Here is an 18,967-nt window from a genome sequence, read left to right as displayed (position 1 = left end):
GTTCAATTAAATCATGATTATTCATATCTAAGAGGGATAAGTTACATTCATCTAATAAAGATTTAATTGAGACATAGTTAGATGTTACCTCTTAATTTGAAGAGGAGATTTCCGTTGAGGTAGTTTCATCTCCGAGAGCCATTAAGCATAGATTGACCACTTCTTCACTAGCTTCAGGAGCTTCTTCATCTTCACTTAGATCCCAACCATTTTCGGCCACGAGACTTCATTCCTTTGAGAGTTTAGGACATTCTCTTTTATAATGACCGGGTTGTTTACAGTCAAAACACACATCTTATATTTCCTCCGGAGATGGATCTTTAGGTTTTGGAGGAGTGTAAACAGGATGGTTTGTAGAGGCATTGGCATTCCTATAGGTATTTATATTTTGATTACCTTTGCCTTTATTGTAGCTCGTTGACGGATAAATACTCTTATAGTTGAAAGAATAATTTTGAGAGTAATTTGGCCTTCCGTTAGAGTTAAAAACTCTTTGTTGATTATTTTATTTTAGGAAGCCTTTTCTGTATCTTTGAGCTTTGCTTTGAAGCATACAACGAAGTTGTCTTGTGAGTAAAGCAATTTCACTCTCATCGAGATTTTGGAGTTCCTCATTTAACTCCTCGTCGTTTTCATCTTCATCAATTTATATGGCCTTTAGAGCCATATTTTTCTTTTTATCCTCCACTTTTGGAGCAACCTTTTCCAAAATATTATCTTCTTTGTAAGCACGAAGATTTCTGAATAGGTTATCGATCTTGTACTCATTTAAATTGTGCATCTCTTTTATAGTAGTAACTTTGACCTTCCAACTAGGAGGGAGAGATTTGAGCACTTTTCTATTCTTTTCATTTTGAGTATAATTCTTTCCAAGTTGAGATAACTCATCGATTATACGAGTGAATCTTGTTTCCATATCGATGATATTTTCTCCTTCTTGGAGTTTAAAGTTCTCGTATTCTTGGATCAATGTTTCCATCCAAGAATCTTTTATATCAGTGGTTCCTTCATAGGTTACCACTAATTTGTTCCATATTTCTTGTGCCGACTTTCAATTATTTACTCTTTTATTTTCTTTTTCTGCAAGTGCACTTGTGAGAACCATTTTCGCCTTGGCGGCTATATTCATTGTGGCTTCTTCCTCTAATTTTTATTCACTAACCTTCTTTTCGACGACGATGTCATCGACGGTTTTGGTAGGAATACGAACACCGTCTTCGATAGCCATCCAAACTTTGACTCCTTGAGATATAGCATAAATGCGAAACCTCGTTTTCCATGCTGCAAAGTTGGTGCCATCAAATAGAGGAGGTCGTAAGCTTGACAGTCCTTCGCCATAATCAACGGGATTAATATATGCCATTTAGGATCACTTTTTATTGTGCCTGTAAATCTGCAAATCACTCAACAAACACGTTAAAAAGCACCACTCTGATAGGTCCGTAAAAAGGCTATGTTAATCCAGAAGGGGGGTTGAATAGCTTAATTACCAATTTAAAAATTATTATGGTATTTTAAAATAATTTATCCTTTTTTTAAGCTTTACCGAGTAGTTATGCAGTTTATATGTGCGGAAAATAAAGTGCAAGGAAAAAAAATACCACACAGTGATTTTATCCTGGCTCGCGATGGCGCAACCTCTAATAGATTCGCTCACCCCTACGTCCAGTCCCCGAGCTCCTCTCTTGGACCCGGGATTTTCTCTTATAATAAACTCGCTCCTTTAGTAGGCGGAGAAGCCTTTTCACCTTTACAAATATTTGTTTTAGTGCATAAAATAAATGTAACACCTAGACAACTTATCTTAGACAATAACTCCCTAATATTTCTTCAAAGTTGATGTAGAACCATTGTGTGGACTTGGCTTTCTTAGCTTTTATAGGTCTTGGATCTTAGTGATTTGGTCTTAGGTCTTTCCTCTTCTTTACGGTGCAAATACTGCTAACTCCCCGTTAGTACGTATAGGTATTGGGTTTTAAAACGAGAATCACCTCACGTCACTTCACCTCACGTCACTTCACCTCACTACAAAACTAATAAGACAATCCACAAAATAAAACATATAGAGAAAAGATGGGTTGAACTAGTATATTACTGTACTAGCCCACAAGATAATATAATATTCAAATAAGAATATTAAATATTAACTATGTATACTTGAATTGAGATGTAGAATAATATGTCAAGTATACTTTTGATTACTCCGTCTTTATAGAATATATGTTTATCGGAGTAATATAAGAAATCTTTTGTATATATATAAGCAATATGGCTTATGACTTCTTTAATATTCTTCTTCGTTTGATTATATATTTATAGATCGAAGAATACTTTAGTTACAATCTTGGAATTGTTATCCTTTTTAAACTCATAGGCTTAAGGATTTTAGCATACCTATATTTTGACAATTATATAGCCAAAGTATACTTTTAACTTCGTGCACAATTTATAGGTTCTATACAAGCCAAGATCGAGATAAAAGAAGTGTAAGTAATTGGCTTTGGATTTGTGCTTTTAAAGTTTAGGTGGATGGTTACGAAGTTTACTATTTATCGATTTATAATCCAACAGAACACTGAAGATGTTAGTGGGGATTATACGATACTTTTCGTAATGATTCTATATACACGAACTATGTATTGGCCAGGATCCAAATTATGGCGCCCTCCAAACCCGGGTCAGAAGTTTGGGGTCCACACACACACACCTTATTTATAACCTGCTTATAACAATAATAAAGATAATAATAATATGCAGTGACCCTACTTACCAACTACCACGGACCGCAACAGGTTAAAGTATGCACACAAGCCAAACACACACTTATATTACAAACCGTCCAAATCCCAACTATTCAAACTCATAATTGAGTATTAAGCATTATTACAAACTTTTACAAACTTAAATTATCTCAAAAGATGCCTACTAGCTTAACTCGATCAACCTGAACCCCTAGCTCTCGCACTGGACTGGGAATCCTCGCTATCAACTGGTTCCTTCTTAACTGGAAAAGAACATAAACAACATCGCACGAGTGAGCTAACTAGCTCAGCAAGTCTCAATGACAAGACTGAGAATAATGATCATCAAGTAAAAAGGGTTATGATATCAAGTGAACAATGAATTATGATTTAGAATTGGATATTATATTTTTGTTTTAAAAACCAAGGTTAGGCTGCTGATCAGTCACGCACTAACCCCGAGCAAAGCACACAACACTGCTCTAACTACTGGATCCAAGGCACACATTGGCCTAACTTGACCATTAATATGGTCTGACCACGAATCTGGTCCATAATTTTATAAAAACAATCCAATTCTATAATAACATAATAAACAATGTAAAGCAATAAATAGAATCATAAACAACATTAGATGTTTGATAATGAAATGGTTTCAATCTTCACAAAAGATCACTATGGCAATTTCAAAGCTTGGCTATTAGGTAATGAAAGAATTGGATAACAAAGGAATCAACATTTCAAGGTTTCAAGGATTTGGTCTTTCAAAGCATAAGGTACAATGGTTTGACTATGTAAGTAATTCGATTCAGTGTTTGGTATTTAGTTTGTATGTATTTGTAGAGTAGTATCGTATATTTGTGGTTCGTATCTGGGTGTACATCAATCAATGGTTTAGAAAGAATAAGGTTTATGACTCAAGATCAATAACTGGAATCAGGGTTTAGGGTTCAATGCTTCAAAGCACTTGCTATATAAAACAGGACTATCAATCAACTACAATATATCTCGAGAAAGTTTAGAACACTTGCCTGGTACTAGCTTGCTATACTGCACTAACTTCCAATCACAACCGTCTACTCCTCGACTATTTGTTTCCCTTTCCTATGCCTTGCCTCTTCTGCTCACATATCATAAGCATCTATCATTACTCAACTTATACGATTCTATTCGAAACATACTTCTATCTACCCTTCGTTTCACCCAAATTCGATTAACGGATTGAAAGTTACGCTATAAACAAGTAAACACCGAACATATAGACCGACAATCAATCAACAAGTCACATATAGCACATAACACGTCAAAAAATCAATGATATATCATTTATAAAGGAGTCTCAGGTCATAAACAGGCTTTCGGGTATTTAAAATGATTTTTAAAATATTTTTCGGAATTAAAATGAGTCGTTGGATCAATTTCAGAGTAATAAACAGGGTTCGGTTGGCCAAATCTGGCTTCAAAACAATTTTATAATAATTATCGAGCCTTGAAAACAATTTAAAATAATATTTTAAAGCTCGAAACTATTTTTCAGAATTTTGAAATCATTTTTAAATAATTAAATCCAATTAAATAATTAATTAAAATCAATTAATAATTAATTAAATCAATTATTTTTGAATTAATTGACCAATTAATCAATTAATTATTAACTAAAATTAATTAACTAATTAATTAAGATTTATTTTTGAATTAAAAATAAATTTTGGAATTAAAATAATAATTTTTGGAATTTTCAGAAATTAAAAAGGGATTTTTATAATTAAAATAAATAGAAAATAAGATTTTCAAATAATTTTAAAACAGGAATCCAAAATATGCAAATTCTGGAAATCTGGGGGACTAATTTTCATCACCTACAAATATACAGGGGCTAAACTGCAATTTTGCAGTTCACCCCGCCGGAAAATGACGGGTTCGCCGGAGAACTCGTCTCCGGCACCGTCACACCTTCACAACCTCCAGATCACATCTATACTTCACAAGGAACACAACCATGCCATCAATTCATTCTAATCATCCTGGAGTTGGCCGGAAAATGTTCAAGAAACTCGCCGGTTTCCGGCGAGTTCGACGAAAACTTTAAAATACAACTCCCTTCCCTACAGACCTCGTCGATTTGCAGAACTTGTACGAATAGATTGCAAATTTCATAAGGAACACAACCCACTATACCACAACATCTATATATCCCGAAATAAGAAACCCCCAAATTCAATTAAAAACATTCATACGGGTTTTAAACCCTAATTTTAAAATTCGAAGATTAAACTCAATTTTGAACATGTTATTGAACTCCAAATCAGTCATATGACATATAAAAATCCTCAGGTAAACAAGATCTACAACATGCAAGAATCAAATCATCCAAACAATCATCCGAACAAAAATTCATATTTTTAATCAAAATAATTCAAAAATAAATAAATTTCCAGAAAATAAACCTTTGATTCTGCAGTGATATGGAACACAGATTCTGATAGTACACCTCAAGACCTTCGTTTTGAGTACTCAAGCTTTCCAAACGGATTGCGGTAACACCTCTGATTGTTGGTTTGATTTTCAGAAAGGTTTATGAATATATAAATTTTCTCTGGAAAATTATGTAATTACTGTCTGCAAATGATTTTTGGTACGAAATAAAATACGGTAAAGGCTATTTATAATTACGGAAAATTAGTATCCGGTTGGATCATTCCAGATGCAAAATGGTACGTTTATTTATAAAAACTGATCCAAACGGTACCGGTTTTCGGGATAATTATCCAAACCAGTACAATTTGTACTGCGGTCTTGCTCTCAGCGCCTGGTTACACGTATTACGAGGTGATAATTGTGTTAGTTTAATAAAAAGATCTCGTTTATCGAAAATACGAGTTTGATTGATTTACTGAAACGAATAATGTATCGAAAATGTTGCGCCGGGACCCGCACAGGACAAACCGTACGCCGGATCGAAAAAGTCGAAATATGGAAAATGCTCAGAATATTGCGATTAGGTTAAGAAGGAGTTCTCGGAAGAGTTTCGGGTTATAAAAACGTAAAAACGGATGACGTCGGTTGGTTCCCGATTGTATAAAATAGTTTTTAAATACTCGGAAAAAGATTTTATAAAATCCATATTTTTCCTATAAAATCATAAATCAACATAAAAATAAATAGGAAGATATGACAATTATTTATATTTTATTTTGGACATAAAAATTAAAATACTCAATTAATATTATTTTAAACATCCAAACACATATAACCCTTTAAAAATAATTCACAAAATAGATACTGAACATACATAATAATTATCTATTAGCAAAAATAATTACACGATATATCCCGAATATTACATCCTTCCCCCCTTAAAAGGATTCTGTCCTCGGAATCTCCTAAGAAAACAAATGAGGGTACTTTTCTTTCATATCACTTTCTAGCTCCCAGGTTGACTCTTTAACCTTTGGGTTTCTCCACAATACTCTTACTAGCTTTACCACTTTATTTCTCAATACTTTCTTTCTTTCCTCTAGAATTTCTATCGGACTCTCTACATATGACAAATCTGCCTGAAGCTCTATTGGCTCATATTCTATTACATGTCTGGAGTCTGGATTATACTTCTTAAACATCGATATATGAAAAACATTGTGAATGTACTCCATGTGCGAAGGTAACGCCAACTCGTAAGCTACTTTGCCGACGCGCTTTAAAATCTAAAAAGGTCCAACATATCTTGGGCTCAGCTTTCCTTTCTTTCCAAATCTCATTAATCCCTTCCACGATGATACTTTTAGTAATACCAAATTCCCTTCTTCGAATTCCATGTCTTTCCTTGATTGATCTGCATATTTCCTTTGACGGTCTTGTGCTGCTATCAATTTCTTCTGGATAACTTCAACAACTTCCTTTGTCTGCTGCACTAATTCAGGTCCAAGTATTTTGAGTTCTCCTACCTCGTCCCAATACACTGGAGATCTGCATTTGCGTCCATAAAGAGCTTCATAGGGTAGGATCCCAATACTGGCGTGATAACTGTTATTGTAAGCAAATTCTATGAGGGGTAAATGCTCGTCCCAACTTCCTTTGAAATCAATAGCATAAACACGTAACATGTCTTCGATTGTCTGGATCGTTCTTTCACTCTGGCCGTCCGTCTATGGATGGTAAGCCGTACTCATATTCAGTCTCGTTCCCAAACATTCTTGAAAACTCTTCCAAAATCTTGAATTAAATCTTGGATCTCGATCAGATACAATAGACACAGGAACTCCATGACGAACTATAATTTCCTTCAGGTACATATGGACCAACTTGTCGAGTGAAAATCTTTCATTTATAGGCAGAAAATGAGCTGACTTGGTAAGTCTATCCAATATAACCCAAATGGCATCATGATTAGCTTTTGTCCTTGGTAATCCAACTATGAAATCCATGGCAATATGCTCCCTCTTCCACTCTGGAATCGCCACTGGCTGTAGCAATCCACTTGGTCTTTGATGCTCTGCTTTAACTCTCTGACATGTATAACATTTGCTAACCCATTCCGCAATTTTCTTTTTCATATCCGGCCACCAATAATTTTCCTTTAAATCTCTGTACATCTTGGTACTCCCTGAATGGATTGAATATCTTGGTACTTCCTGTAAAATTTCATTTTTCAACTCCGTCACTGGTGGAATCCAAATTCTAGAAGAAAACCTAAGAATACCTTGATCGTCCTTTTATATCAAAAGGGTGTTTGTTTTAGGAATCATTCTGAGTCGGTTATTAATCGATAAAATACTCTTTTTGACCTGATTTCAATTCTAAATATATCAAGACCTATCTTTTGTCGATTTAACTTATATGCTACATATATTATGTGACTATGTGTTATATGAAATATGTGATACGTGCCTTGCGTGTTTATGTGTTATGTGAACTATGAGTCCACGTGTCTATTAAACTTTATAGGATTAAAGGTGATACTTATTTGTTATTATCAAGTGGGTAGGCGATAAAGATAAACGTATAGACTAGACAATTATATATATTGTCAGTTCATTCAATAATGTTATTTATGATAGATGCACATAGTTCAAGGCATTCAAGGCCAGATAGAAATGGTAGAAGTAAAGCCTGACTGCGTGTAGTAATGAAACGAGTGCATTCAGAATAAAGATAAACCTAAGAGGGTAAATGATAAGAAAGGTCAAGTAGCCTTTCCAGGGAAATACAGATGCAACAAGACTGAGTGATATGACATCTAGTTAAAGATCAGAGGATTATCAATTGAGGCAAGTATTCCTAACCTTTCTCCTAAAATACTATAAATATTTATTCGTTCCTATTCTAAGTTCAGAATAGTTAAATGTTTTACATTTCGCTGCAATTACTCTTATTATGCCAGTTCTTTTCATTATTATTCCTATAATTCGATTGCTCTCTTGAGCAAATACCCATTCGTTTGGGTTATTTGCGAACCCTGATTTGGGATGTTTTGAAATCAAAATGATTTGATATCAAAATACTCTACGGGCTAGACGATTATTATGAGGATCAGTGATGAGCTGGATCCTATGGGTCGGGGATGGACCGGACCCTTGGGCCATAGTGCCTGGGTACCTATATGTTGGTGGGTCTATGCAGTTGGGTATAGATCTGCATTGTATCCTGACTGATCAACAAGTTATAGTGCATATGTTGGTTTCTAGTGTCCAGTCTAATTTATTGTTGATCGCCATTAACGGCAATCTTTCCCGAATAGTTCATAATTACAAATCAAACAAAGATTTGATTCAAAAGGATGAAATATTGAAACGATCACTGTTCTTTTACAGAAAAATGTGATTTATGATTAAAAGCCAATAAGGGCCGAAGTTTTGTTCGCTCAACTATTTAAATATGTAAAGACGTTTTTAAAATCATTCAACAATTATTTCCAGGAGTTTTCTGATCTGATACCTAGAAACCATTTATGATACTTGCTGGGCATTTTTTTTTGGCTCACTCTTGCTTTGTGAACTCTTATTTCTTTCATTATCAAATGAGGACAAAAGTGAATAGCTTTTAATAAATAGCAAAAGTGGTGAGATTCCAGTTGAAGAAATTTGGAGGTGTCAGAGTGATCAATACAAGAAAAGTAGTAATGAGGTAATGAAGTTATATTTAGACAATGTAAATTTTAGAAGGTTAGATTCTTATTTCATACTATAACCTGTAAGCGATCCTGATTAATGAGGGGTTATCTGTATATTTATTTTAATATAGAGATTTTTATTATTTAAAGTTGTGTAGTGACACCCAATCCTGACCCCGGATTTGGGGGTGTCACAGTTGGTATCAGAGCTACAGGTTATTGGTCACTGAAATAAGAATAAGTGAGGGTAAGATAGGGGTGATAGGTCATATGAGACAGAAAATATCCTAGGCATACTCATTTTAAGTTTGAATTGAGTGCGAATGAGCACGAGCAGGTCCGATACGGAATTAGTAAGCCAGAATTGTTGAGGGAAGTATACGGCGAATGTCGCAACGCTATAGGTATATTGAGTTCTCCGATCCTACGGTAATGAGGAATCGATAGATCGGCGGAGACTGGATATGTTACCCTATATTTCATGCATCTTTGAAGAAAATACGATGGATTTTTGTGAGAACTTGTGAAAGAGAGGCTATGTGAGTTTTGGTACGATTTAACTTAGAATTAGGTAATAAAATGAGCTCCACGCTAGAGGCAACAAGTTGATGGAAGCTGATGAAGGGCCAAAGTTGCAAGCTGCAAAGGCAATATCGTTACGGAAAGATTCTTATCATATACCGGGCGCTGCGCGAAGAATAATGTTTACCGTACCAGGTATAGGTAAGGCTAGCGAGAAGATGCGATCCTACCTATAGACAAAACGTCGAATCGCCTGCGTGGTTGTAAGCATAACGTCAAAAATGATGGCAAGAATGTCAGAGATAGTACCAGATGTCAGCATTGCAGTAGAATTGCGAGTAAATGATATATAATAGTAAATGGAACTTTGTCGACTAACAAGTGCGAGCAGAATCCAAGAAAAAGTAGAAGATGTACCAAAATGGAGAGACCCTTATATGGGCATTCCTTCAATTAGATATTTGATTAACGGATCAAGAAAATAGCAAGTAATTTATATAGTAATGATGACCAAATATTTGACTTTCAAAATTTTAAAATGAGATTTCGGAGAAGATTTTCTTAATCAACTTTCAGAAGATTTTTGTATGAAGTGAGTTTTACAATTTGGTTGTCGAATTACTATTAAAGTTCTTGTTTTTATAAACTAAAAAATGACCTAAAACGAAGAATGGATATAGACTCTGTATTGTCAGTTTGAAGGACTAAGTGGACCCCCCCCAGCAGGGAGAAATTTTAAAGTTTTCGTGAAAGACGAGAATAATCTTTGTGTAAGTAATACCAACAATTGAATGAACATGTTAAAATATTATTTACCCAATTCATGAAATTATTAAAATTTAACGAGATTCATAATTAGAACAGACATCAGATGACTGAAGGAAATGGAAGAATCTTCCAGATAATTGGAGAAAAATAGTATTCCTATCGACGGAGTTGAGACGTTACGGGTTCGACTGTTACCCTACGTGGCATAAAGTAAATCGGGAGTAATGATTATAAATTTCGTAGGAACGCGATTACGATCAAATCATTAAAGCATTTAATGTGGAAGCATTTCTAGACGACATTTCTAAGTTATAATGTGACCTAAATTTTAAATCTCTCATTCAATCGGTTTCTGAAGGCATACGTAGGTGAAGCGTGGAAGCTGATCAACATTAAAATTCATCTTCTTAATACGATAACATATGTTCTTCTTGATTCTTGGATACGTATAAGTTTCTTCTGTGGATAAATCATATGAGGTAAAGACGAAAGAAAATTTGTTGTATTCCTTCTGAATTGTTTTTCTCTTCAAATCACTGATTTCTGATTGAGACAAACAATGTTGTGGTATGACGCTTTGTCGAAATGATGAAGAGTCGGGTGGGACGCCACCTAATCATGTGCTGTATGCCATATAGTATGAAAGACTGGCCATCTTGAGTACGAATATGGTTGTCTCATTCACATCTAAATCTTCACTCATTCTTCTTCCTTCAATTTACTGAATTAAAAATTCTCCTAATCATTTGTGGCATTGTTATTCCTTATTCAGTTTTCAATCAAAGTCATATTCGCAAACTCTCCTCTTAGGTAGAGTCTGTTCTCTAACGATTTCAAAAAAAATGAAATAGTGTGGCACGTGGAATCATACAACAAGCATAGATATGACTGCAAACCGATAAATGATGGACATCTGCGGGTAAAGAAGAAGGAATTCATCGATAACATGGACGTGGAGAAGACATCAAGTCAGACAGTGGTTTGTGTTACGAGGAGCTCATCCGTACGATAGATTGCGTAAACATTATGCGCTTCAAATCAGAGGATTTCGACGTAAAATGAATGACTGACGAACTGTAATAAATAAATTAGTTATAAAACAAAGCAGTAAGGTTGTATTCAAAGCGAACGAGTTTCGGGATAACAATCGGAGATCAAGGGAATTATGAACACTGAATCAGACAGGCAATTAATACGTGAAGCATCCCTTCGTCGCAGAAAGACATTTGTCGTAAAGATTCAAGATTAAAGAAATCTTAATTGCAAACAAACTTTGAACGTGTTCTTCAAGAAATTGTGAAGTTATTTACTTTGAGTAAATAAGTTATGATGAATTTAATACGCTTAACCGGGTCGGTGACGAAAGTTCGATACGAGAACATAAGTGGAGATAGAGTAATGGTGATTCAACTGGGAGACCTTTTAAGAAATAACGAACTGATGATGGAGTTTTCACCCGATTGTGACGATGATAATTAAGACCCTGCGTGTTTATTGAAAGGTAAACAAACTCACTAATGAAATTGAGTGTGTATTATCAAAGAAGGAGTATTGGTGTAGTTCGTTGAAGGATGCGGCATAATTTTAAAAGTAACTATACCCAATTAGTAATGGTAAGGGATAAGTTAAGAGACTTGCAAAATAAAAATTTTAGAAACAATAAGATAAATTTTAAAGTCCACTAATAAAATTTTGTAATATTCTGAAAGAACTGAGAAAAGTGTGGTTATAGTAATCATTGTTGATTTAAGACCTTAGTCCCATTTCAAAAAGATAAATGTTATGCCAATTAATCATACAAATGCTGGTCAGAATGATATAGTTTGAATTATGGTGAATGGATGAATTGGGTTGATGGAAGTGAATGGATATGATTGTGGACGATTTGGTTGATTGTTGGTGTGGGCTTGAGTACGACTGGTAGTCAATGATATAGGGGAAATGCTGCCCAAATTTTCAGAAATTACCCTACATGTAAGGATAAAGAAGTATATTCTCATTCCCAGTTGTACTCTAAATGGTTGTGATTTCGGTTCTTGAGGAAGAATGTTATGATCAAACCAACTTTATGTAATTGGTCTTTGGTTTCAGTTAGCTAGTCTTCACTTGGTTTAAGTGATCAGTTAAAAGAGTTAATTGATCAACTTTACCAACTAATGGTTAGTTAAATGGAGATCGATTCCAATTAGATTGAGTCAAGCTCTAACATGATTTTCAGATCCGAAATCAAAGCAGTTAGCAAGTTAGAGGAAGTAATGGTATTAGCAGGAATCGAAAGTTTAGTAGAATTGGCGTGATGTTACTACAGACATGTGCGAGATTTTATTTAGATAAATACGCCTTTTTCGATAAATAAGAGGAACATAAAGTAATTGGTACATGCTAGTAAGAAGAGTATTTTCAAGAACTGAAGGTTCAAGATAGAGCAAAGAAGTGTTATCATTTGTAATAATACTCCATGATAGACGTAAACGTACATCCATGTCGAATTATGATTTAATGAAAGATGCTGTGAAATACTGGGAAACTCGCAAATCCAAGTATCCGACGTAAGATAGAGACTGACGAAGTCTGCATGTGAACTCAGGAAAAAGAAATGTTGATCAATTGGGAAAAAGCTAAATATGTGATCAATAATGATTAAGTGAGGCTAAGAAAGTAACTATCGATGCATTTTGGTAATTCTGTCTGTAAGAACTTAAATATTATAAATAAAAGCCTCTTATTAATTTCAGAAATGGTTTAGCTAATAATGTACATTTGAATATTATCAAGAAAAGGCATTCCTTATGTTAAAAGAATGAATGAGTAATGAGAATAAAGAACTAAATAAGAAAAGAAGTGGAATCAAAAGGATGATAAAGAAATTTTATAAAATAGTCCAGGATATAAGCAAGTTGTGAACGTCAGCTGTGTCAGAACTGATAGGAGAATGAAGTGAAATGCCGATAATTGAAGATAGAAATTTCATTCAAAGAATACGTGTAAACATGGGAGATTAAACCAAGGTATTAGTGGAGAACTGTTAAAGAAGAACGTTACAATAAATCTCATATCGTAATTCTTTAGAAATAATGCAAAGCCCGATGGTTCTAACAAATGATTTTCCAAGGTTACCTCGGGAAATGAGGTAAGAATTTCTCATTAGTTACTGCACAGAATCGAGCTGGTATCAAAAGCCCTGTATCATATAACCCAGTAGAAATGAGATATTGAGTGAAGGAAAACTTCAGAAATGTGGAATGAAAGAAGAGTACTTCACGCTATACACAAAGGTGATCATGGAGAAAAGAGAAGGGAGGTATGAAGTTACGCATCGGTTATCAGAAATTGCAAGTCTGAAGATTAAATGAACATAGTGTATAAGGAATAATTGGATAGTGTAATTATATTTATTAATAACATCCTCGCCCCTTTCAAGAACTAAGGAAGACCAAGTTGAACACCTGGAGATATGCATGCGAAGGATTAGGTATTGCGTTCTAAGCTACAAAGGTATGAACTCTGGTTATAATTACTTATGAGCTACGGAATTATGGTTAATTACCAACCAAGCAAGATACATTTAGAGACAGATGTCTTGAGTAGGAAAGAAAGAGTGAGTATCACTAAGATTGCTGGAGAGTGGGCAAAGGAATTAGAAAAGTTAGTAATTGAGAACAGGTTTTGATCTGACTTCTGGATTATACTCACTTTATTGTTAGATATCAAAGGTGGTATTAATATAGATGATTGATGTTGACTTCAGTATGAAATGTTGTGAGCATCAAAGTTCATATTGATATCTAATTTGATATGACAACAAAATAAGTATTAGTACCAAGAATTCGGTTTTGAATAAAGTTATGATTCATTCCAAACTAATATTTCTTTTCAGATAATAAAAGATTCTCGCTCGATAAATATACATGATAGTGATTGAAAAGAAATTGAAGTATACTACAAAGTTATTAGTTAAATGCAATTGTCGAAATTTTCCTTTAATTTTTAGTTTTGAATAGATTTAGAACATTTCGAAGCATCAGACGCCATGTGTTCAGTATATTAGACAAGTTGAAAATACAAGAGACCAGCTAAAGATTCTCGAATACGTTTGAAAACGATCATAGGCCAGACTAACCGAACAGAAGGAGACGTAAAAAGTAACGTAGAACAGTCGGGGAAAATGGAAGATTCATGAACACAAATTATTCGAATTAGAAAGAGAAGCAGATTAGTATAAATTAAGTTAGTCCATCGAGACAATGAGATAGATAGAACAGTTACGAATGGCTTGACCCTGTTGTTACAGGCATATCGAGTTCATAAGATGTTCAAAGGTATATGATTAAGAAGGGTAATTTAGCTCCCTACATAAAAAATGAAGGTTGATTCAGGTTACGTGAGTAACTGACAGATTTAATGTTGGTAAGTGACCATTGAGTTGTGGTTAAAGTGATGAGATCCGAGGAATTATAAGAAAGATACTTGGAAAATAACATAGTCAACGTCAAAAATCAAATACGCCATGATCTCACTACATCATTTACAGATGAAGAAGAAGATTACGGGAATGGTTAAAGAGCCTCGAATGCGATGGGAAGCGATTACAAGTTAGGTTATTTGAACGAAGAAACATATGAGGACGAGGTTCAACATCGAGTAACAGTTGGAAACGCACATAAGCACGAGTTACTAGAATTAAGAAGAAAAAGAGAATTAAGATGTGTTATGCTGGTTCCTCCTAGATAGTAAAATAGGCAGGATAAATGGAAGTGAGTTGGCTTCACCGCTACCCGTATAGCGAATTTATAGGGCGTTTATATGTATATATCCAGAAGGAGTAAGTTAGCTCCATTATATATAGGAGATGGAGAGTCGAAATGAGTTATACAAGCAACAAATAGAATATGATGTTGATGAGAGGCTATTAAGGAAAGATTGATATTATACGTTAAAGTTATAAAAAAAATTATAAGGTTGAGAGATTAACCTGAGAAAATGAAGGTGATATACATGAAAAGTATCAGTATTATTCCTTAGCGTGATTCTGAGGACAGGATCCTTTTAAGGGGGGAATGATGTAACATCCGGGAAATATCGTGTAATTATTAGTATAAATATATGATTATTATGTGAATATTATATGAATTTTTGGTGAATTATTTGATGATTGATAATATTATTTGGATGTTTGTATAAAATGTGAGTATATTAATTTTAATATGTCCAGAATAAAATATAGATAATTAAGATATTTTTCTGGTAATTTTTGGAGTATTATATGATTTTATAATGATTCATGAATTATTAAGTATTTTCTGAATAATTATAAAATTATTTTATAAAGCCGGAAATCGTCCGACTTCAACCGTTTTTACGTTTTTACAACCCGAAACTCTTCCGAAAACTCCTTCCTAACCTAATTTGGTAATTCCAGACATTTTCCGTGTTTTGACTTTTTCGATCCAGATTACGGTTTGACCCTACGCGGCCCAGCACAAGATTTTCGATACAATAATCATTTCGGTGAATCAACAAAACCCGTATTTTCGAAAGACGGGATATTATTACATTATTTTTGTATAAAGTGTTTTATAAAAAGCCCGGTTGGGATAATTATCCAAAACTGATATCAAATCAGATCGTTATTACAATTAATTAGCGGCTAAGCAAGTAATTTAACGATCCAAAACGATCCAGAATGAACTAATATTCCGTAAATATAAATAACATATTTCTTATTTCATTTTATTCGTTTATTCATTTACAACTAGTAAAAATATAGTAATTACAGAGAAAAACCCTAAAAACGATACGTTCTTGAAAATCAAACGTACGAACGAAGGCGTTACCGAACTCCGATTCAAGCATGTGATATATCAAAACGAAACTCTCGAAAAGTACTTTCTGAATCAATCAACCATTTCAATGAAGAAATTAAGGTGATTTTGTTATTTATTTATTTTAATTCGAATTAATTATGAATTAAATTATGAATTTTTGTTCTTGATGTTTTTGATATGATTTGATGACATAATCGTGTAGATCTTTTCTTCCCGGTCATTTTGGTATATTATATGTCAAATTTGGAGTTCAGTAACATGGTTAAATTTGAGTTTGATTCTCCGGTTGTAAACTAGGGTTTATAATTGTTTGAATATTCTTAATTCGATTTGGGGGTTTTATTTTTAGTGATTCTGGGTTGAAACGAGTTACATCAGATTGTAGATCGTTGTTCGAGGATTCGATTGGTACTAGTAGTTTGATCAAAGATTAAATATAGCAGCTCGCCGGAAAACTTTGAAGCTCGCCGGCGGCGAGATTTCGACTGGGATTTCAGGCTAAAATCGAAGTCCTTCCTCAATTTTAACTCACGTAATATGGTTCCTGGCAACGAGAGCTTCAAATTTGCACTTCCTGGGTTGTTTTCGTGCAAGGAAAAGCCGGCCGGCGACCGGCCGGTGGCGGCGCAGCGGCGGGGAAGGCGGCAGGGGGGATAAATTACAATTTGATCCCCTCTTGTTTGCAAAAAGTATATATTCCGTATTTTAGTTTCAAAACTTTATGAAAATAGGATTTCTGTTTACTTTATTTTAAAAATGATACTTCTACTATTTTAAAAATCAGAAAAACTGTTTATTTTATTATTTTAAATTCAGAAAATTGTTTTAATTATTTATTTATTTAAAAATAAATAGAAATTATTTTATTAATTAATTTTAATTAGTTTTTAATTATTTTAATTAGTCGGTTAATTTATAATTAATTGATTAATTAATTTAATTAATTACTAATTAATTTTAATTGATTTAATAATTAGATTTAATTATTTAAAATTCATTTAAAAATTCCGAAAAATAGTTTCGAGCTTTAAAATATTATTTTAAATTATTTTCAAGGCTCGATAATTATTATAAAATTATTTTAAAGTCAGATTCGGATATTCGAACGCTATTATTTAATTATAAAATGATTCAGAGACCCTTTTAATTCCGAAAAATATTTAAAAATTCATAATAAATTAACCGTTCTTCCGTTTAATACGAAACAAACGCCTCTAGACTCAGAAAAATATTCTGCTTTCACTAAAAATACTTTCGAGCCTTAATTTCTTTTGTATCAAAAGGGTGTTTATTTTAGGAATCATTCTGAGTCGGTTATTAATCGATAAAATACTCTTTTTGACCCGATTTCAATTCTAAATATATCGAGACCTATCTTTTGACGATTCAACTTATATGCTACATATATTATGTGACTATGTGTTATATGAAATATGTGATACGTGCCTTGCGTGTTTATGTGTTATGTGAACTATGAGTCCACGTGTCTATTAAACTTTATATGATTAAAGGTGATCCTTATTTGTTATTATCGGGTGGGTAGGCGATAAAGATAAACGTATAGAGTAGACAATTATATATATTGTCAGTTCATTGAATAATCTTATTTATGATAGATGCACATAGTTCAAGGCATTCAAGGCCAGATAGAAATGGTAGAAGTAAAGCCTGACTGCGTGTAGTAATGAAACGAGTGCATTCAGAATAAAGATAAACCTAAGAGGGTAAATGATAAGAAAGGTCAAGTAGCCTGTCCAGGGAAATACAGATGCAACAAGACTGAGTCATATGGCATCTAGTTAAAGATCAGAGGATTATCAATTGAGGCAAGTATTCATAACCTTTCTCCTAAAATACTACAAATATTTATTCGTTCCTATTCTAAGTTCAGAATAGTTAAATGTTTTACATTTCGCTGCAATTACTCTTATTATGCCAGTTCTTTTCATTATTGTTCTTATAATTCGATTGCTCTCTTGAGCAAATACCCATTCATTCGGGTTATTTGCGAATCATGATTTGGGATGTTTTGAAATCAAAATGATTTGATATCAAAATACTCTACGGGCTGGACGGTTATTTTGAGGACCAGTGATGAGCTGGATCCTATGGGTCGGGGATGGACCGGACCCTTGGGCCATAGTGCCTGGGTACCTATATGTTGGTGGGTCTATGCAGTTGGGTATAGATCTGCACTGTATCCTGACTGATCAGCAGGTTATAGTGCATATGTTGGTTTCTAGTGTCCAGCCTAATTTATTGTTGATCGCCATTAACGACATTCCTTCCCGAATAGTTCGTAATTACAAATCAAACAAAGATTTGATTCAAAAGGATGAAATAGTGAAACGATCACTGTTCTTTTATAGAAAAATGTGATTTATGATTAAAAGCCAATGAGGGCCGAAGTTTTGTTCGCTCAACTATTTAAATATGTAAAGACGTTTTTAAAATCATTCAACAATTGTTTCCAGGAGTTTTCTGATCTGATACCTGGAAACCATTTATGATACTTGCTGGGCATTTTTTTTTTGCTCACTCTTGCTTTGTGAACTCTTAATTCTTTCAGTATCAAATGAGGACAAAAGTGAATAGCTTTTAATAAACAACAAAAGTGGTGAGATTCCAGCTGAAGAAATTTGGAGGTGTCAGGGTGATCAATACAAGAAAAGTAGTAATGAGGTAATGAAGTTGTATTTAGACAATGATAATTTTAGAAGGTTAGATTCTTGTTTCATACTATAACCTATAAGCGATCCTGATTAATGAGGGGTTATCTGTATATTTATTTTAATATACGGATTTTTATTATTTAAAGTTGTGTAGTGACACCCAATCCTGACCCCGAATTTCGGGGTGTCACTGTGGCGCCTTCCAAACCCGGGTCAAAAGTTTGGGGTCCACAACACATACACAATATATAAACCTGTATAAGAAATATTATTTGCAATGACCCTGCTTTACATAACCACGGATAGCAATAGGTTAAAGTATGAAAACAG

The sequence above is a fragment of the Apium graveolens genome, chromosome 2 (assembly GCF_009905375.1).
Source record: "Apium graveolens cultivar Ventura chromosome 2, ASM990537v1, whole genome shotgun sequence".
Lineage (NCBI taxonomy): Eukaryota > Viridiplantae > Streptophyta > Magnoliopsida > Apiales > Apiaceae > Apium > Apium graveolens.
This window is presented reverse-complemented; position numbering follows the sequence as displayed.